This window comes from Apium graveolens, chromosome 7, assembly GCF_009905375.1.
Source record: "Apium graveolens cultivar Ventura chromosome 7, ASM990537v1, whole genome shotgun sequence".
NCBI lineage: Eukaryota > Viridiplantae > Streptophyta > Magnoliopsida > Apiales > Apiaceae > Apium > Apium graveolens.
The window spans coordinates 203,291,882-203,315,242 of record NC_133653.1 but is presented as its reverse complement, the minus strand read 5'-3'; positions in this window follow the sequence as shown (position 1 = coordinate 203,315,242).

Sequence of the window (23,361 nt, the reverse complement as noted above, 5' to 3'; positions counted from 1 at the left end):
TAAAAGAATGGAGTAGTGGAAAGGAAGAATAGAGCACTTATTGAAGCTGCAAGGACAATGCTTGAAGAATCTAAACTGCCAACCTATTTCTGGGCTGAAGCTGTAAATACTGCATGCTACAATCAGAATATTTCTCTGGTTAATCAAGCTAGATGCATGACTCCCTATCAATTGTTCAAGAACAAGAAGCCAACTCTAAATTTTCTTCATGTCTTTGGCTGCAAGTGCTATATTCTGAGAAATCAAACTGATCAAAATGGAAAGTTTGATGCTAAAGCAGATGAAGGAATTTTTGTTGGATTTGCTGTTGGTAAAGCATACTCTAGTCTACAATCTAAGAACCAACATTGTTGTGGAATCAATACATGTTATGTTTGATGATAAAAAGATTGAAGGACTGAAAGATGGAGATTACCATGAGAACCTCAAATTCGATAATGTGGAGATGGTTTGTGATGACAGTGATGATGAAGGTGATCAAGAAACAGTGTCTAAGGATAATGTAGATAAATCTACTACCAATGAAGCACAAAACTCAACATCTGTCGAGTTGCATAATGCTTCATCCGTCGGGAGGCATTCTGTGTTATCCGTCGGGAGACAACCAGCTTCATCCGTCGGTACTCAAAATTCACCATCCGTCGGGTTATCAAAAGGAGCCGAAAGTCAAGATAGATCACCTATAGAAAGTTCCCCTTTCTCAAATCAAAGATCCACAAACTCAGGGGGAGTTTCTAACAATCAAAACTCAATTACACATCAAGACAATAATGAGGTTTCTTCATCTAGAGCTAATCTACCTCAACAAAGAAAATGGATAAAAGATCACCCCTTTGAGCTTATTATTGGTGATGTTTCTTCTAGAGTTCAAACAAGGAGAGCAACTCAAGAAGAATGTCTATACAATAGCTTTCTTTCCAAGGAAGAGCCAAAGAAGGTAGAAGAAGCTTTGTTGGATCCTGATTGGACTTTAGCTATGCAGGAGGAGCTAAACCAATTTGAAAGGAATAATGTATGGAAGCTGGTGCCCAAGCCTAAAGGAAAGAATCCAATAGACACCAAATGGGTATTTAGAAACAAGATGGATGAAAATGGCATAGTAGTCAGGAACAAAGCTAGATTGGTTGCTAAGGGCTATTGTCAACAAGAAGGAATAGATTTTGATGAAACATTTGCTCCTGTTACAAGACTTGAAGCCATTAGAATCTTCTTAGCCTATGCAGCCCATGCCAATTTCAAGGTCTATCAAATGGATGTCAAAAGTGCCTTTCTGAATGGAGATTTGGAGGAAGAAGTCTATGTCAGTCAACCTCCTGGTTTTGAAGATCCAAATTCTCCATAACATGTCTATTATCTTTTGAAAGCACTTTATGGACTGAAGCAAACATTTAGAGCCTGGTATGACACTTTATCAAAGTTCCTTTTGGAAAATCACTTCACAAGAGGTACTGTAGATAAAACTTTATTTTTCAGAAATGTTAATGGCTCTAGTATACTTGTTCAAATTTATGTAGATGATATTATTTTTGGCTCTACAGATGAGAAACTTTGCAAAAAGTTTGCCAAACTGATGCAAAGTAAGTATGAAATGAGTATGATGGGAGAACTGACATATTTTCTTGGTTTACAAGTTAAGCAAGTTAGTGATGGAATATTCATTAGTCAAACTAAATACTTTTTTGATCTTTTAAAGAAGTTTGATCTAGTGGATTGCACATCTGCAAAAACTCCCATGGCCACTGCAACTAAGCTTGAATTAAACACTACTGAAATTCTGCGGATATTTTAAGTTATAGAGGCATGGTTGGCTCACTTTTGTACTTAACAGCTAGTAGGCCAGATATAATGTTTGCTACATGTTTATGTGCTAGATTTCAGACTGATCCTAGAGAATTTTCAGATATCTCAAGGGAACACCAAAACTTGGCATTTGGTACCCTAGAGATTCTGGTTTTGATCTAATTGGTTATTCAGATGCAGATTATGCAGGTTGTAGAATTGATAGAAAAAGTACAACAGGAACCTGTCAATTTCTAGGAAACAAGCTTGTGTCCTGGTTCAGTAAAAAGCAAAATTCAGTTTCTACTTCTACAGCTGAAGCTGAATATATTGCTGCTGGTAGTTGTTGTGCACATATATTATGGATGAAAAATCAATTGCTAGACTATGGTTTGCAAGTTGAGAGGATTCCTATTTTCTGTGATAACACAAGTGCAATTGCCATCACTGAAAATCCAGTACAACATTCAAGAACAAAGCATATAGATATCAAGTACCATTTCATAAGGGAACATGTAATGAATGGTACTGTGGAGCTATATTTTGTTCCAAGTGAGAAGCAGCTTGCAGATATCTTTATCAAGCCACTGGATGAATCCACCTTTTCAAGGTTGGTAAGTGAGTTAGGTATGCTTAATTACTCTTAAATCTATACGAGTTAATTTGCAAGTTGAAATGCAGTCAGAAATTTAATTGATCTTTCAGTCTTAGATGAAATTTTGGCCAAGTTAAAATTTACATCTCGACGGATGATCTTTATCCATCGAGTTTGATCATCCGTCGGTATACTATTTGCTAATAAAAATCAATTATTTTTCTGGAATATTTTATGTCTCGACGGATAACAGTTTATCCTCATCCGTCGAATTGTCTTAATCTCAGCCGTTAATTTCCTGTACATTATCCATCGAGTATACTTACAGTCTGTAAGCATAACACGACGGATAATGGGTGGAATTTTACAGTTTATTTTTAAACGGCTATTTTAGGCAATTTCTATTGGTTACTTTATTTTACTTTATTATTTTTATCAGTTATTTTTTGAGATAGTATAAAGGCTTATTTCATTTTAATTGCTTTTCTTTTTTATTCTCAATTCAACTGCTCTAATTTCATTCTCTCTCAAAGCACTTACTGTCTTTCTCTTCAAGCTCTTATTCTCTAACAATGGCACCTGTTGTAAAGATTATGTCTCAAACTGGGTTCATTTATGAGAAGAACAATTTCACTGCACTAGTGAATAAGGGTATTCAGCATTCGAGTGACTATCACAAGATGATGGACTTTGTGAAAGATTGCAAGCTCAATTATGCCATGCTGGAATCACCCACGATCTTCTGTGAAGTTGTTGAAGAAATGTGGATCACTGCTACCTACAACTCTACAGATAAGACCATCACACTAACCATTAAAGGTAAAGAATTCTGTATCAATAGTGATGTGATAAAAGCATGTTTCAAAATTCCTGATGATAATGTAACCTCACCACACACTGACACTGATATAATCAATATGCTTAATTCCATGAACTATGCACTTCCTACTTCTAAACTGAGTGACATTAGGAGAATGGGTCTTAGGAAAGAATGGAGTTTCATGTGTGATGTAGTTACAAAGGTTCTCTCAGGAAAGATCAGTAATTTTGATTCAGTGAATATTTTCATGCTTAACATGCTCTACATGCTAGTTACAGATAAGTATTTTAACTTTAGTGACCTTGTTTTATTTGAGTTAGGTTTTAAACTGGGAAAGTTAAATGAAAGAGGTAAGAATGTGTATTATGCTAGATTCCTTATGATGTTAGCTAACCACCTTTGTGAAAAGATTGTGCTTGAGAACCCTAACAACAAATTAGATTGTTGGGTTCAAGAGAGAAGGCTCATTGCAGATTTGAACAGGGCCAATCATCACAAGGATGTGCCATTGTTCTATTTTCCTGTAATGCAAGCACCTCAGGTAAGTGAGGTAAGTTCATCTATCCCTATAACTATTCCAACCTCAGCAATTTCTTTGAGTTCTAGTGTGGCTATGGCAACTGTGTCAATGACCAAACAGTTGCCTACCCAAGCTACCAAACCTACAATTATTTCAAAATCCAAATCAAAGAAAGCCCCCTCTGGTATCTCTCAAAAGATGCCAGTTACAAAATCCACTAAAGCCAAAGAGGGGATTGTGAAGGAGGGTAAGTTAGTTGAGGAAATGGGTGAACATAAAAGAAACCCGAAGAATAAGGTTGGAGAGTTGAGTGGATCCCATCCTAGCCACACTGCAGTTTCCCAACAAACTGCAGTGCTTAAAAAGGACAAAAGCTCATTTCTAGCTGCATCCTCCCAAAATAATGTAGTTATTGAACAAAGCTCTCAACCAAGAGCACAGGCCAAGAGGGTTAGGGACACAAGCTCACCCCAGACTTATGCCAGAAAGAAGAAGTCTAAAACCCTTGGGGATGCACAGGGTACACACACAGTGCAAACTGGTGCAACAGATAGAGTCACTGCACCTTCACAAATTCAGTTTGATGTGGCTCCAATAAATATGGAGTCACAGTCAAAATCTCTAGTTATAGATGCACTTCAAACACCCAACTCACCAACAAATTCTTTGGATGTGGATATGATAAATACATCAATTCCTGATTCCCCTTCTTTAACTCTGTTGGGGAAGCCAAAATCTAGTGGAAGTGAGCATCATCTTTTAGATGATTTGTTGGCTCACTTGCCAATTCTTTCAGGAACTGTTGTATCATCTGTGCCCAAAATAACTTCAATCAGCACAGAGTCAATAATAGTTTCTATTCCCAGCTCATTCATTTCTACTCTCTCGACAGATATTGCTCATCCGTCGAGTAGTGATTGTATCCCGGCGGATAAGCTTGACAGCAATTATCCGTCGGATAGCAAAACCACTCACTCGATGGATATCACTCATCCGTCGAGTATCTCTGCACAGCTTCAAACTTCATTTATTTTAAGTGCAGAAGATTTAGTGGTTGTGCGGTCACTCTTAGGATTGAGAGAGAAGAGTGTTTTGAGTGAGAGTCTGGGTTGCTCCCAGGAAAAAGGAGAGGAAATGGGTGAAACTATACAATCCATTTCTTCAGGATTGGCAAAAGAGAGTGAGAGGAGTCCCACCTTAGTAAGTGAAGGTGAGGGTGTGAGGGTGGGGAGCCAGGGTGAGACCCTGATGCAACAAAAGAGAGAAAATGAGAGAAATGTAGGTACTGGAGCTATAATGATGGATGTCATTGCCAGTGAGTCAATGAATGTCCAGTATGCAGACAGGAAAGGACTATCTCAGCATCCTAAAGCTGTTATAGATTTCACTTCCCTTGATGCTGAGGCATTTACTCACTCTGTTCCAGCTTATCAACTTCTAGTTGAACAGGGTAATGACAATGCAGAAAGGATGCTGAATTTGGTGCATACAACACAGTCTATGATGAGAGCTAAGGATGCCATCACAGCTTTGCCTTCTACAGCTGGTGATTTGGACTATGAGACTGGTGGTTCAGCTGATTTCTTTAGACATGGGAGTGGGGATAGGGAAGATGAAGCAATGGACATAGGGGGAGAAGTAGGCTCAAGTTCAAGATTAGGTATGCCATCATGGGCTTTCTCCAAGCACTGTGATGAGCATTACTTCAAGACAACCCTGATCCAGCTAATTAATCAGACAAATAGTGCTCTTCAAACCACTACTAATGCCAGCACCAAGAAGCTCCTTCAGGCACATCTAGCCTCCCTGCAACTTCAACAAATCCAGGGCTTCCAGCATGCTAGGGATGTAAACACCATGAAGGGTGATATTAAGGAGATGAAGAAGGCCATTTCAGACAAGAAAGATTTTAAACTTCCAGAAGCTACAATGCTTGACATCAAGAGGCAATTAAGGAAAAATTCTGATCTGTCAACCAAGATAGATGCCTTGGACACAAGAATGTCAGCCATGGAAGCATCTTTAACGGCTATTCATCTTCATCAAGCCCAATAGACAAATTTACTATAAAAACTGGTGGTTGCTCAAACCCCCTCCCCACCTCAACTTGATGATAACAAAAAGGGGGACAAAGGACCAAGTGAGGGGGAGAGGCTTCAAATTCAAATCAGTAAAGTAATTGTGCCTTCAATTATTATCTCAAAGCCATCAGTTACAGATAGTATAGATCTGATCAATGCAGCAGCAGCTGATAAGGAGAAGTTGAGTTTAGTCAACTGGGAGAAGATTGATGAGGAAATATAAAAGAAGTTTGAACTTGTCAAGGAGCCAGTTAAGTCAGCCATCCATCACTCTCAAGTCAAGCAAATTAGTGTGAATGAGATGAGCATGAACTATCTGGAAAGAGGACAGCCTTCCTGCATCAAATCTCCAAAGGCTGAAATAATTCTTAAACCAAGGGTGAACTACTCAAAATCATCATTGAAGAACCCCTTGGATACTGTGTATGAGACACCCAAGCCTGATAAAAAGAAGCTCTTGTCAAGATCAATTGCTTTCTACAAACATCCAGCTGATTCAGCTTCTAAAAGGAGAATTGCCAAGATTTTCAGGAATGGGAAAGAAATTTGTGTGGTGGCTGGACATCCTCAATTTGCTCAAGAAAAGAGAGAAGAAAAGGCTAGATTGAAGAAGGAAAAGAAGCAAGCTGCTCTAGATGCTAAAAAGGCTAAACAGAAGAAAGAGCAAATTGCTATCTTAGCCAAGCTACATGCTGTAAATTCAACACAATAAATTCCTGTTCAGCCATCTGAAATTACTGAATCAAATAAGCAAGTTGAACAACAGAAGAAATCTCCAAGAATTAAGGAATTGGCTAAAAGAACTAAAAGGAAACTGGATATTGTTGACAAGGAATTGAAAGATCAATTTCCTAAGGAATCCACACCATCTACAACTCAAGCATCAAAGCCCTCTATGGTTTTTGAAGATATCAGGGTGGTGGATCCCTACAGGAATATTCATGGTGAATCTATTGTGCCCAAGGATGAGCCAATAGAATGGGAGAACATACCAATTCCTGACTTCAATCTACCAATCCTTAGCAAGCCAAGAAGAACAAAGTCAAGAGCAGTCAAGAAAGTGAAGCTGTCACCTCTCAAATCCAAGTCTGTAGTCAAAGCTCAGTCCAAAGTCAATAGGGGAGATTACATGTACTTGTGTGATATCAAAGAATTTTCTGATCTAAACCTCTATCTAGATGAACTAGATGAAGTGAGAGGAATTGATGTATACAGAAACCTACCTGAAAGGTTAGTGTTCAAGTACAAAGAAGGGAAGGAGATTCAGTGGCCACTTCACAAATTCCTTCAAGAAAGGCAAGCTGTACTGATTAAAGTTTATTCATCCTTCAAGAAGAACTTTGGGTTCAACATTACTGCAAGAAGATTGGTACTGAAGAAGATTGAGGAGCTAAGGAGTGTTAGAGCTAAATATGCACTTCCAAAGACTCTAATTATCCTTTACATAGGGAGAAGAGTGCATCTAAGGCCCTACTGGCTGATGGAGTTCATGGATGACAAAGGTATGAGAAGATTTTTTAGATTAGAAGACCAATTGAGCATCTCCAGCAATGAGACTCTTTTGGAAATACAAGGAAAGCTAAATCTCTCAGAATCTGATGAACTGGAATTCCACAGGCAGCTCCAAAATCAGATTGAAGAAAACAATAGAAAGCTTGGAAAGAGATCCAGACCTTCAAGGAACTAGATAAATCTGCTCATGCTAGAGGAGCATCTTGAAAATGACTGTGAGCAAAACTTTGTACATTTTGTTATTTAAAGCACTTTTCAGTAATATCTACTTTCTTTTTAAAGTTGTATTTTTAGGGTGTTTTGTTATCATCAAGTATCTCTTAATTTATGGCTACAATTCCAGTAGACATAAATTGGGGGGGGATTGTTGTGTACTTGATGATTTCATGAACAAAACACCTTGGTATATTTTACTTAGTGAAATTATGTAGCACTCGACGGATAGGATTTATAGTCCCGACGGATGACTCATTATAGTCCCGACGGATGATGACTTATTATCCATCGAGTGAGTAGCTTATAAAACAATAAGTCTGTAGCATATTTCTGCATACACCATTGTATAGATTCTGTAAGTAGTATTCAAGTCATGTTGACTTTAACTAGATATGCAGAATAGGTTGATTAATTGTACATAGATGATGTCTTGTAATTCTGCATAAATGAAATGAAGTCAAGTGCCAGATTGCTACCCAACGGATAAACTACAATGAAGTCGACGGATGATCAACTAGACTACCCGGCGGATGATCAATAACCCGACGGATGATCATGAACCCGACGGATAAAGAATTCAAATATCTGTTGACAGTGACAACGCAGTCACATGCGTCGAGTGGATGCAAATGGAATGTGGTAGCCTATTCAACTGGGTTTTCGAGAACAAAGAAGCATTGACATTTCCATGCTATTATGAAGATATTCAAAGATGCTGGAATAGAGTAATGAAGTAGCATTGTAATAGACTAAATAGTTTTTGTTTTATTATTCTGTCTCATTACTTTGTAATCTTGGTGATATATAAACCAAGAAGTAGCAACTAAGGAACTATTGATCTAAGCAAAAAGGCAGAGAAACATTTGTAAGCAGAATTCTTAGCATTTCACTGTACTCTTAGTTGTTCAATTTTGTAAGCAGCTGTGAGCATTTTGCACACAGGGTTCTCTCGATATATAAGATATATCTCTGGTGGAATCATTCAAATCCACCAGAAAGTTTTTAAAGACTCTTGTTTTTAATTACTTGTGATTTGATTCATTTAAGCAACTATTCTACATTGTGCTAATCAATTCACACTTATATATATATTCGAGTTAGAACATTTTTATTTCAAGAAAAAGTTTCAAGAATTCCATTCAACCCCCCTTCTGTAATTCTTGTCATATTGTTAAGGGACTAACAAGAGGTCGTCGTACCCCTATGTCGGCCACTTATACATCTACTTAGAACATATAATAAAGCGGTTATATATGATGCATCGGTTAACTCTGCTCGGTGGTGGTTATACTAAAATAAATAGGAATGGTGGAACCAGAATATGATGAGTTATTGCGACTGGTGGACGAACAAAAATATATAGAGGAAGATGATGGCTTTGTTAAAAGCGCAGTGTAAAGAGGATATGACAGGATGAGGAGGACGAAGTTGATTCAGAACAAGCTCTAGAAGAATAAGAAAGAGTTAATTGCATAGTGTGTACCTAAAGTTTTATAATTGTGCACTTTATGCATGCTGAAATTTTAAAAATAACATGTGATGTTAGGCCCTTAATCAACTGTAGAGGGGGAGTAAATACGGTTAATACAATCAATTCGACAAAGCTTCAATATAATCAACAATTTTTATATTAACAGATAAAAATTGATTACAAACGTACTCTCTTGAAAGGATGAACAACTATCCTTAAGAGCTGCTAGGTTATGTGAAAGTGTTATGGATCAAAAACTAAGGTATAATAATTGTTGTATCTATTACTAAGGAACGTGAGCTTCGAGTCTCGATTTGACTCCTCTTGTGTTTCGTGACTCGATCTGCCTTAACAAGATGCCTACATACCTTGCTGATTGACAAGGATCAAGTCAAAAAATGTAGTTCTGATTTGTGGGGTGAGGCCCCTTATATAGATGTTTTGGAGTCCTTGAATTGGACTTGGGTTAGGAGACTTGGTGGGCAAGTCTCAGAATTAGAATGGACTTTGGAGTCCTAAGAGGTAGGAAGCTGATTCCTTATCCCACCAGATTCCTTGGAGGACAATCTACAAGGATTTATTTCTCCACTAGGATTCATCTTATCAGCTGACTTATCCCTTATTAATTAATTATGAAATTAATTAATATTCAGGGTTTTGGGCCTTCTTTGTTCCATCAGGTCTGATCTGGTCCATCAGGCCTGATCAATGTGTTAACCTTTTTGGTCTGAATGTCATACATCTTCTTATTGGGCCTTATAGCCCAAATCATGTGTAATTAATGCAACATTAACTACGTAATCAGGATTTATTTATTCCCTATCATTTGCCCCCAACTTTTGGGAAATAGTGACTAGGTTTCGCAGAAGTTAAGTTCATTCGTTCCCTTACAGGGTATCGTTTTGCGTAAAGTGTGGAGCGACCTAAACATTTACAACGATTTACTTTAATCCCTATTATTTAGGAATTTATCTTAATTTCCAGGAATTTTTCCTGAACTCTGGGATTTTTCCCTTAATTTTCTGGAATTTTTCCTGAATTTTCAGGAATTTTCCCTGAATTCTGGGATTTTTCCTTGATTTTCTGGATTTTTCCCTTAATTCTGGGATTTTTCCTGGATTTTCTGGATTTTTCCCTTAATTCTGGGATTTTTCCTTGATTTTCTGGATTTTTCCCTTAATTCTGGGATTCTGCCTGAATTTTCTGTATTTTCCCCTTAATTCTGGGACTTTTCCTGAATTTCTGAATTTTTCCCTTAATTCTAGGATTTTTCCTTGATTTTCTGGATTTATTCCTCATTTTCTGAAAATATTTTAAGGAATTTCCTTGATTTTCTTATTTTTTCAGGATATTTCTTCCCTCATTTTTTTTCTTCTTTTCTCTTTCTCTTTTTTTTTCTCTCTCTCTCTCTCTCTCCCCCTTTTTTTATACCTGGTTCGACCAGGAGTCCTGTTCGACCAGGATCCTGGTCGAATTAGCCTTCCAATTGCCCTGGTCGACAGGGTTACGAGGAGGAGTACTTCGAGAAGAAATCCTGGTCGAATTTTGGCCAGGATTTTCACCCTATATTTATTATTTTTTTTATTTTTTTTGTTCGATCAGGAATCTGCTTTTCGGTCAGGATCTATATTCTTGACCGAATTACCCCTCTTTTAAGCCCAGGTCGACATATTTTCGAGCAAGAATCATTCGACCAAGAATCCATGCTATTCTCAGGTCGAAAAACTTTATTGTTGGGTTAGGATTTTTCAATTAGAATTCTGACCTATTTTCGGTCAGGATCTTGGTTTTCTTGACCGAATTAGCCTCTTTTCGTAATCTTGGTCGAAGGCATTCTCGACCTCAATCACTCGACCAAAATCATAGTATTAATCCTGGTCGAATTAGTTCAGAAATTTTTATTTTGAATAAAATCCCTAATTTCCTAGGCTTTTTCTCTTGGGCCAACCCTTTACTGGGCTTATAACTTCAATTTTATGGGCCCTTTGTTGGGTTTTTAATATAAACCCTTTGCTGGGTTTATCCTTGGGCCCATCTTTTGGGCCTTTTTGACTGGGTTTTCCTTTAATTTAAATATTTGGGCCCTTCACTGGGCTTGATATATACTTTTTTAGGCCCAAAAGGTTTGGGTTTAAGAATTTTCAGTCATAAACCCTTACAGGGCTTTTCACATCCACAGGCCCATTTAAACTTAGGTTGGGCCTCAATCCTTAAGTCCAACTTCCAGAATATTCTGGAATTTCTGGATTCTTCCAGATTTTGCCAAATAATATCAGAATTTTCTTAAAAAACTTTCCAAGATTTTCTGGAACATTCCAGATTCCTCCATTCTTTGGGCCCAAATGGGCTTTTTCAGGCCCAACTTGCCCTTTTTCACCTATATAAGGGTGGGAGGAGTGTGTTTCCATTCACACTCATCATTCTCCACTTCTCATTTCTCTTCCCAAATACTTTAACATTCTCCTCTCTCAATCTCCTCCTTTAGAAGCTTTTCCGGCAACTTCCTTAGCCTTTTTCGGCCTCTTTTTCCATCCAAGGTTTTCCAGTCCTTCCAAGCTCCATCAATGGCTGACAAGAATTCCGAGAGAGCGGCCAAGATACCCTCAGCTTCAAAATGAGGTAAGGGTGTCGGAATCCGCTCTTCTTACATGTCTTTGATAGATATGATTAACCCTAGGGGGATGAATATCCCTCAACTGCACATCTTGATTCTCTCAATCATTGCAACACATGGCACAATATTGATTACGATAAGTTAAACACACGTTATAATGTTCGTCCTCGCCTTAGGCTAGTTCCAGCTTTTGGTGGCGACCGTACTTGCCATTGGAAACCCGATACTCTTTTCATTTACACAGATGCCCTTGATGTTGGGCTTAGGTTTCATTTTCACCCTTTCATTCCTCACCTCCTAGCTGATTTGCAAATTAACCCATGTCAGCTTCCTCCAAACGCTTGGAGGAACATTTTATGTTTCATGGTTTGTTGTCTTAGGGGAGGTTTTCCCTTATCCGTAGCTATTTTTAGGAAGGTTTTTCAATGTTACAACAGTTCTTATGGTAATTGTGGTTGGGTCTACATTAAACAAAGGCCCAAGTGTAAGCATATTTTTAACAACGCCTCCATTCCTGACAATAACCAAAATTGGAGGAATAGTTTTGTCGGGTTAAGGTGGGAGAATGGTGACTGGGGCACCCTCTTCAGATCTTCCTTCGGGAAGGTTAGTGATGGTAGCCTCAAATCCATTCACTTAACCCCCCGAGGAAACTATCATTTATGATGAGCTTACTCGGGATGATGGTGCCACTACCAGCTGGACTCTTTTAGAGGAGTTCTCCCTCATCCACGTGGGGCTATCCTCTATTTCTCAACAGGGTATTTTTCTTCCCTTCTCATTTTTATTTTGTTTCATGCATTATTGACACCACTTATTTTGTTTTTTCTCTTGTTTTGCAGCTGCTAAGGAGATCAACGAGGATAATGTGCCTCTCGTTGAGGAGACTGCCAGGATGAAGAAGGCTCGTCTTGCGGGCCTCGATACTCGAGGAAAGGCTACGGAGCCTAACTTCCTACGGAAGCACAAGGAGCCCATGGTGGAGGTTCCAGTTGAGGGAGCTGAGGGCCACAGTGCCCCTATCACTGCTGCTGCTCCTGTCTCTGCTGCTACGGGCGCCTTTCAGCCTCTTTGGGGATTCCTCCGAGGGGATACCGTGGTTGGATCCACGAAGCATGCCTGGGATTGGTCTTACCATGACGTAACTCCCAAGGAATTCACCGAGGTGGTGGCTACTCATGACTTGGAGAGGATAAAGCTCATGGGAGGTCAGTCATTAGCCTCGGTATGACTATTTCTTACGTTTGTACTCTTTTTTACTTGTAGCATTCACTTGCCTTACATTTCTGTTTATTGTTTCATTTCAGTCTAACGCCTACTTCCAAGGCGCTGTGAGGCAAGCTGAATCCTGGAAGAGGGCTTCGGATAAAGCGGATAATGCCCTCAGGAAGCAGCAGAAGAAGTACGTCCCTTTGGAGCGGAACCTGAAGCGTAAGGAGGAGGAGCTCGACGAGTTCAATGCTGAGCTGGTGGTGCTACGGGCCGAGAAAGATAAGGCGATCGATAACTACTTGGACTCGGAGGAGTTTACCCAGTCCATGAGGGTGAGGGATGACTCAGTCTTTCCTGGGTTTTTTAGGACTGGCTGGGACACGGCACTTGGGACCGTGAACGAGGCCCGTCCTGATATTAACTCGGCGGACTATGTCTGCCCCGATGACGAGGCTTTACTGCAGAGATTTCGTACCCGAGTGGTTGTCTCAGATCGTATCCCTCAGGACCCGCTTCTTCCTCTTCCCGAGTCATCTTCTAGACCCGCTGCGGATGATAGCTCTTCCTCCTCCGAGATGATAGAGACTTCCAGCGAGAGCAGAGGAGATGATGATATGGATGCCGAGGGCACATCTGCTCCTTAGAGCTTTTCCAGCCCTGCGTGGCTTATCTATTTTATCTTGTCTTTGAGACTTTGTTTATCAGACTTTGTATTATTTATTTGAACTTGTTTTATTTATCAAACTTTATGCTTTCATCTCATGCACTTAGTTTACTTATTTTGTTACTCGAATTCAAAACATATTTTGAAAAATTTCTGAATTTCACAAATTGTTGGGATTCATCCCTTACACCAGTCTTAATAAACCTCAAAACAAAACTAAAATATGTAAATCCTAAGCAAGCAAACCTTCAAGGTGCTTTTCAACCTACTTGTCATCTTGACAAGTGAGAATCATGCTTAACCACTTCACACATAGTAAATTTTTAGGTTTTGTGCATGCCAAATTCTCGGGACTTCAAAACCATCCATAGTCTCAAGTTTGTAGGTTCCTCTACCCTGAACACTCTTGACCCTATATGGCCCTTCCCAATTTGGGGCAAGCTTCCCTTTCTGTCCTACACAGAAGCTTCCACCTTCCTCAAGACTAAGTCACCCTGTTTGAAGAACCTTTCTTTAACCCTTAGGTTGTAGTAGAACGAAGCCTTTTTCTGATATTCCACCATCTTCGCATGTGCCTCATCTCGCACTTCATTCATTAGATCCAGGGCTAGCCTTTGCCCTTCCTTATTTTCCTCAGCATTGAAAGCTTAAATCCTGGGGGAGGAATGTGATATTTCTACAGGAACAACTGCTTCTGCCCCATATGCTAACATGAAGGGAGTTGCTCCAGTCGTGACTCTACAGGTAGTCCTATAGGCCCATAGTATTGGGAGTATTTCATCCACCCAGTTATTCCTCGAATTCTTGATCCTCTTCTTTACTCCATCCAGGATTATTCGATTCGCCACTTCCGCTTGCCCAATGGCTTGCGGGTGAGCCACAGAGGTGAATCGTAATTCAATTTCATTCTCCTCACAATACTTCTTGAATTCCTCATTGTTGAACTGTGTTCCATTGTCAGTGACTAGGATGCGGGGAATTTCATATCGGCACATGATATTTTCCCACAGGAATTGTGCAACCTTCTTAGTTGTGATTTTGGCCAAGGGCTTGGCTTCAATCAACTTAGTAAAATAATCAATGGCTACAATCAAGAACTTCTTTTGTGTCGTGGCCATGGGGAAAGGTCCAAGTATATCCATTCCCCATATAGCAAAGGGTATAGGTGAGTTGATGGAGGTCAGCATCTCGGGGGGTTGTCTAACGACAGGTGCATGCTTCTGACAGCGGTCACACTTCTTCACATACTCTTTGGCATCAGCCATCATTTCTGGCCAGTAGAAGCCTAAACGGGTTATCTTATGAGCTAGCGCTCTGCCCCCCAAGTGTTGCCCACAGATACCTTCATGTACTTCTTCCAGAGCCAAGCGTGCCTCATCGGGCCTGAGACATCTTAAGTAGGAAACCACATAAGATCTTTTATACAAAATCCCATCTATCAAGGAGTATCTTAGTGCTCGAACAACCAACTTCCGTGCTTTAGTAGCATCATTTGGCAACCAACCGGTTTGAATATTGGTCTTAATGGGATCGATCCATGACGTCCCCGGACCAATAAGAGCTACAAGCTTAACATTAATGCTCCGTGTCTTCAAAATGCGGAAGTATACACTTCCTGAACTTTCCTCTATCTCAGATGAAGCAAACTTGGATAAGGCATCTGCCCTAGCATTTTCCTCCCTTGCAATGTGCTCAACATGGCATTCATCGAATTGGGTCATCACAGCCCTTACTAGGCGGACATACTTAGCCATCGTATCATCCCTTGCCTCAAACTCTTCCTTTACCTGGGATACAACGAACTTCGAGTCTCCACAGACCTTCAAGTTCTTGACTCTCAGTGTCTCTGCTAGGCCGAGGCCAGCTATCAGAGCTTCATATTCTGCCTCATTGTTTGTGGTCGGGAAGTCTAACTTCATGGCATACTCAATCAAGAACCCATTGGGGCTTTGTAAAACCAAACCTGCTCCACTTGAATTTGTTTTTGATGCTCCATCAAAATAGAGAACCCAATATTCTTTCTCCTTATCATTCTGTTCTTTGTCCCCCTTATCAATTTCCTTATCTTGAGGTATGGTATCCTCCTGCCCCTCGACTTCTTGGTTGGATATGGTACATTCCACCACGAAGTCAGTCAATGACTGGGCTTTTATTTCCATTAATGGCTTATAATTGATGTCGAATTCTCCCAGCTCTATTGCCCACTTGATCAACCTCCCACTAACCTTGGGACTATGAATGATATTTCTCATAGGTTGATTTTTTAGTACCTCAATCTTATGAGCCTGGAAGTATGGACGCAACTTTCTCGAAGCCATTACCAAGGCTAAAGAAAACTTCTCAATAGTTAAATAATTCAACTCAGCTCCATGCAGAATTTTGCTGACATAGTATACGGGTTTCTGGATTTTAAGTTCCTCCTTAACCAATACAGCGCTCAAAGCACTCTCTAAAATGGCCAAGTACAAGTATAAAACTTCATTCAAAACTGGCTTGGCCAACAACGGGGCCTGAGCCATATATTTTTTTAATTCCTCGAATGTCTTCTGGCTTTCCTCACTCCATATAAAATCTTTAACCTTCTTTAAGGACTTGAAGAATGACAAGCACTTGTCTCCAGACTTAGAGATGAATCGTCCCAGCGCAGAAACCCTTCGAGTGAGCTTTTGAACATCTTTGATAGTTTTTGGTGGCTCCATGTCCAGGATTGCCTTTATTTTATCGGGATTGGCCTCGATTCCTCTCTTAGAGACCATCAATCCCAAAAACTTTCCAGACCCAACTCCGAAAGCACACTTCGTAGGATTTAACATCATCTTATGGTATCTCAGGACCTCAAAAGCATCCCTCAAATGGGTTATATGGTCAGTCTTTACTAGAATCTTTACTAACATGTCATCAACATAAACTTCCATGGTCTTGCCAATAAGATCCTTAAAAATTTTATTTACCAACCTTTGATAGGTGGCTCCTGCATTCTTGAGACCAAATGCCATAACAAGATAACAATATACACCAAAGTCAGTGATGAATGATACCTTTGGGATGTCGCCCTTGTGCATCTTGATCTGATTGTATCCACTAAATCCATCCGTGAAGCTCAGTATCTCATGCCCAGCAGTGGCATCTATCAAAGTATCTATCCTTGGCAATGGGAAACAGTCCTTAGGGCATGCATCATTCGGATCAGTGAAGTCCACACACATCCTCCATTTCCCATTGGCTTTCTTCACCATTACAAGGTTTGCTAACCATTCTGGAAATTGTATCTCCTCAATGAAACCAGCCTCTAAGAGCTTCTCTACCTCCTGTTTTATAGCCTCTTTCCTAGGGCTGTAATTCGAGCCGAGCTTTTTTGAGCTCGACTCGAACTCGACTCGATTAACTCGACTCAAACTCGTTATCGAGCTCGAGCTCGAACAAGATTTTAAGCTCGATTAAAAACTCGAGCCGAGCTGAGTTTTTTTGAACTCGACTCGAGCTCGACTCGATAAACTCGAACTCGAACTCGACTCGATACACTCGAACTCGAACTCGACTCGACTCGAACTCGAACTCGGTTAATTTTTTTATATTTTATTAATATTTTTATTTTTTTATATATGTGTTATTACTTATGTTATTAATATTACTTATGTTTTTCTATATTTTTTAAGAAATATGAAGATAGAGTTAAACAAAATTAATAAAATAGATGATTTGATAAATTATACTAACAAAGGTGTTGTTATTTGTTTTCTAGTTTATACATGTATTTTAATATGTTTATAGATTTACCTTAGAACACATGTATGTTATTTTGAACATTTATTTATTATTATTAATAGTGAAACTAATGTTTTTAAATTATAAGTCAAAATTTGAAAAAAGAAATGTTTTTACGAAGGTAAAAATAAAACTCGAATAACTCGATAAGAACCCGATAACTCGAAAACATATTAAAAACTCGATAAACTCGTAGGCTCGATAAACTCGATAAGGACTCGATAACTCGAAAATATGTGAAAAAACTCGATAAACTCGAAAACTCGTTAAACTCGAAAACTCGTTAAAAAACTCGTTAAGTTCGAAAACTCGCGAACTGCTCGAACTCGGCTCGTGTATTACCCGAGCCGAGCTCGAACACACAATTCAGGCTCGATTATTTTTAAGCTCGACTCGACTCGATATAAAAAAGCCCGAACTCGACTGTAAAAAACTCAAACTTGGCTCGACTCGGCTCGAATTACAGCCCTACTCTTGCCTCTCTGGAGCAAAACTTCTTTTCTTTTGCTTCACTATCTTCTGATTTGGGTCCACATTCAGCTTGTGAGTAATCAGTTCTGGGTCTATGCCTGGCATATCAGCTTCTGACCATGCAAACACATCACTATTTTCTTGCAAAAATTTCACCAACTTCCCTCTAAGGGGCTCCTCTAGTGTGGCTCCAACGAAAGTCACCTTTTCAGGATCCTCGGGGGCTAAAGGAATCGAAACCAAGTCTTCTGCTGGCTTCCCTCTTTTCTCATCATTCTCTCGGATATCCAGATCTTCAATAGGCAGAACCTGCCCCCAACTACATCTGCCCTCAGTGAGGCCACATAGCAACTTCTAGCCATTTTTTGATCTCCTCTCTCTTCTCCAATCTCATTCCGGGTGGGAAACTTCATAACTGAATGATAGGAAGAAGGGACTGCCTTAAAGGCATGTATCCCTGTTCTTCCCATGATAGCATTGTAAGTTGAACTAGCCTTTACCACCACAAAGTCCAACATTTGTGTTGCTTGCCTTGGTTCTTGTCCTATGGTTGTTGGCAATTTGATTATCCCTCCACACCCGCAAATCCATATATCGGCATGTCGGTTGGGGTCAATTGGGAGTCATTATAACCCATCCTTTAAAAGGTGTCATGGAGCAAGATATCCACTGAAGCACCATTATCCACAAGGACCCTCTTAACCGGGTTGTTCCTATTATAGGTGTTATGACCAACGGGTCATCATGAGGAAATTTCACACCCTCTAGGTCAGAATCATCAAAAGTCATTGTTACTCATGTCCTGGCCCTCTTCGGGGCTTCTCCAACAATATGCATAACCTCCCTGGCATATGCTTTCCTGGAGTTCTTAGATAATCCAGCAGTAGTTGGTCCTCCAAAAATCGTGTTTATCACAGGTCCTCGGGGTCGTGGTCCTCCAAAAATTGTATTTATGACTGGTCCCCTAGGCTGGGGATTCCCCCCCTGATCATCTTGGTCCCTCCTATAATCTTTAAAGTTCTTTCTCCCATTGTTATTCCTATTTCTTCCTTCCTCAGTGTACTTATTCAACCTTCCTTTTTGAATGAGGAATTTTATTTCATCTTTCAGTTGCCTACACTCATCGGTGTCATGACCAACATCTTTGTGAAATCTACAATATTTGCTCTTGTCTAGCTTGGCAGGATCTTCCTTCAAGGGTCTAGGCCAACGAATATCTTGGTCTTTCTCAATTTCCATCAAGATCTGGCTTCTAGGAGCATTCAGCTTAGCATATTCAGTGAACTTTTGCCCAGGTCCTCCCTTCTTAGGGGTTGAATCAGGGTTTTGCTCGGTTCTAGGATACTTATCCTTAGCGATATACTACAGATCAGTTTTTTGCTTCTTCCCTCCAGCGGGCTCGTTGCTCACTATGGTCTTCCTCATGCTCTCTTCCATCTTGATGTACTTTCCGACCCTATCTTGGAGCTGCAACATGCTCTCAGGGGGTGCTTGGCCAAGGACATCTTGAAGAACTCATCCCTAGTTCCCTGTTGCAGTGCTATCATGGCTACCTTGTCATCAAGGTCCGGGACTTTTAAAGCTTCCTTCGTGAAACGATTCAGGTAGTCTCTCAAGGATTCCTTCACTCCCTGCACAATGCTCATGAGGGATGCTGAACTTTTCTTATGTACTCTCCCGCTGATGAACTGCTTAATAAAATCCTGACTTAATTATTTGAAGGACCCGATAGAGTTCGGGGGCAGACGACTATACCATCTTTGAGCCATACCCGGCAGGGTTTGAGGAAATGAGGGCATGGGAACTTGGTGTGCCTCCAAGTCGCGCTTCAGCCTTTGAATCTCAGCCTCATGAGCCTTGATTCTCTCCTGCACTTCTTGGGGATTCACCCCTCGGGTGCTCCTAGGGCGTTGGTTATCATCATCCATCGGCTCTTTGCCAGCACGTCTCCTTCTTGGGGCCACTTCGTCATCCGAAGATTCAGAATCTCTCTCAGTATAAGGACCAGAAAATTCCCGGTCTTCCGGGATAGGAGCCAAACCTTGTATGTAGGGGGTGTTTGCCCCCGTGCTTCACTCCATCCATCATGTCCACTTCCTCCAACCTCTGGGTAAAGGGGCATCTCATAAGGGGGGTTAGTGGTTACAATAGTTGAATACTCGTACCCAATGGGTCGAAAATTCATAGGTATATGCAGTTGTTGAAGTTGGGATTCGTACCTTGAGGAGCCGGGGGAATCATCCCTTGAGGTTGAAGTTCAGTTGCCCCTACCTGGGCTCCTCCTTGAGTGACGACATAGGTTGAATGCGGAGGCACCTCCACGGTTGACGAAATCGTTTTGGTTGTCCCCGCGGGTGTCCCTCCTTCAAGGACGCTGCTTATTCTCCGTGTTCTCGTCATGGTTGTTGTTGTGCTTTCCCACAGACGGCACCAAATGTTATGGATCAAAAACTAAGGTATAATAATTGTTGTATCTATTACTAAGGAACGTGAGCTTCGAGGCTCGATTTGACTGATCTTGTGTTTCGTGACTCGATCTGCCTTAACAAGATGCCTACGTACCTTGCTGATTGCCAAGGATCAAGTCAAAAAATGTAGTTCTGATTTATGGGGTGAGGCCCCTTATATAGATGTTTGGGAGTCCTTGAATTGGACTTGGGTTAGGAGACTTGGTGGGCAAGTCTCAGAATTAGAATGGACTTTGGAGTCCTAAGAGGTAGGAAGCTGATTCCTTATCCTACCAGGTTCCTTGGAGGACAATCTAGAAGGATTTATTTCTCCACTAGGATTCATCTTATCAGCTGACTTATCCCTTATTAATTAATTATGAAATTAATTAATATTCAGGGTTTTGGACTTTCTTTGTTCCATCAGGTCTGATCTGGTCCATCAGGTCTGATCAATGTGTTAACCTTTTTGGTCTGAATGTTATACATCTTCTTATTGGGTCTTGTAGCCCAAATCATGTATAATTAATTTAACATTAACTACGTAATCATGATTTATTTATTCCCTATCAGAAAGATATAACAATGTTTGCAATGCTTATAGCATGAACCTAATCTGTGCTTTATATAGAGCACAACTACACAATGTATAAGGAATACTATTATGTTAACAACAAGGAAACCTAATACAATGCTTCTGAGATAAAGTCCTTCACCGCCTTGAGTTTCTGTTTCTTTTTCCTTATCAAAGAACAACTGATATGACAAATACTGATTACATATCCGTTGACATCATCATCCTTCCATATCATCATCCGTTGATATTATCATCCGTTGATATCATAATCATCCTTTGATATAAGTTCTGATGTGAACTTCTGATAGTTTTTGCTTGATATCATCAATTGCTCCTAACAATCTCTCCCAACTTGTTCATTATAGAAATATGGACAAGTTCCAATTAATGATGTCAAAACTATCTAAATGCAGGAATCAAGTATGCATATTCAATCTTGATTCAGTGAATATCAGACTTTACTCTTCATTCTAAACTTCTTCTTTAACTTGAGCAATTTCAGAGGTTAATTTCAGTTTGTCTTCCTTCTTTGGTGAGCTTGGATGATTTTTTCTTCTTCACATTTTTCTTCAGAATCATAAGCTTGAACTACTGTATAGATTGGATCTATCAGTATTTGAGATTTAGTTTCCTTATATACTGATTTCTTATTTGCAACAGCTTTGGCTTTAGGCTTTGAAATCTTTGACTTCTCTCCTATCTTCTCTTTTCCTTTAAGCTTCTTGTCAGCAGTTACAATAACTTGTGATCTCAGTGATCTTTCATCTTCTACCTGACTGATTTCCCTTATAACTAAACCTATGGTTGGTCTGTTAGAAGGATCATCTTCATAAAGTACTTGAAAATTACAACAATATCAGCATTTGCTATCTTCATGAAATTCTTGAAGTCTTCCTCCATTTGCCTTAGCTGTTCAAGATCAACTCCATGATTTTCTCTTGCAAATATTCTTCTACTCACCTCAGAGTCAAATACTTGAATCTTTGGATCCTTGTAGAATAGAGTTGTCTATCTTCGTTTTACTTTCAAAGTTTGAAGATATTGACTTACTTCAACACCAACTTCTATCTCCGGAATACCCTGGTCTTCATTAGCAGCAGTTGTGACATGTAAGAATTATTGCATATTTGTAGTCACAGTCAATTCTTCAACTCTTCTTTCATTCCTCTTACTCTCTCCACCTTGTCTAGATTGAAATCTAGTGATTGCTTTTGATGAACCACTAACTCCAACTAGCTCTTCACCTCTTCTCCTTTCACTATCCTTCTGTCCCCCGTATTACCTCCATCAGGATTTTCATCATCAGCATTTGTCAATGTCATCTGTTTACATTTAGATTTAACAATTTTCTCCCCCTTTTTGGCATCATCACCAAACAGTAGAAAAAGAATCAGCTCCATTGAATTATGTACTTCTATAAGTTGATCAGACATTTGAGCTTGTTTAGCTTCCTATCTAGCTTGACTGGCTTCAATTGCAGTTTGCATGACAACTATTGGTGCAATTTCTTTCTAAATTTCCTGATGAGTAGTCAGTCTTGAAGCAATCAATGATTCTTTAATTTGATTGATTTGAGTAGTAGTTTCTTCTTGAGCTGTATGTAAGGATCTGACAACTAAAGTTGATGCTTTCAGATAATTCAGCATATCAGGATTCTTAATCTTCTGTTCAGCTATTTCTAGATGTAAAAAGCTTTTGTTCTGGAAATAGGATAAGTATCATATTTACAATGAGCATTCCAGAGATTATCAAAATAATCCTTGTCCTTCTTAGCATCTAACTCTTTCATTTTTTCGCTTTATTGCTCTTCTAGGAATCTGAGATCTATTAGTGCTAGTTCTATCTCTAGTCTACTGGAAAACTCTACTTTGCTTCGGATGCGCCCAATAGGTTCGGCAACATAGAAGAATACGACATGGAGACTCTTCATTTGACTGATCTAACCTCGCTAGCAAAGGAAGCATCTGACCTTGCGATACACCTATCATTGAAGCTCTGAAGGAGCCCTTTTATGAGCTAACAACATATCACTAGGTTCTCATTTCTAATTCATTATTTGCCAAAAAAGGGAAGGAGAAGGATCTTCTTCGGTGGATCCCTCTTGTTCCTGTTTAGTCCCCTTTATTTCGGAATCTGTTTCCATTTCTACATCTGTTTCTTCCTCACTTTCCCACTATAGTTCCTATTCATTTTTTTACAGACTTGGAGATCATGTCCATGGAGTCCCAAGAAGGTAAGAACTCCGATGATCAAGATAATTCCCGTTAAACTCTTTCATTTCATAGAAGTTCATTCTTATTCTTATGAAGCCAAATAGCATTTCCTATTAATTTGTCCCCTGGACTTGGACCTATTCTTATTCTTCAGCCCCTGCCATTCTATTTCAAAAAATGAAAGCTGACTAGCAATCGCGCATTTTTCTTCTGCAGAACTAAGTAGTCCATCTCCATCATTGTATGTAATGGAATGCAGTTGTCTCACATGCATAGGCATATTTTTAGGGAAGAAAAGATCATTCTCAGGATCTATAATAGCATTAGAAATATTAGCTTCTTCACCATCATTAGATTCTTCAGTAGCAACTGGATTTTGCACTAATTGTTGAACTTCATCACCA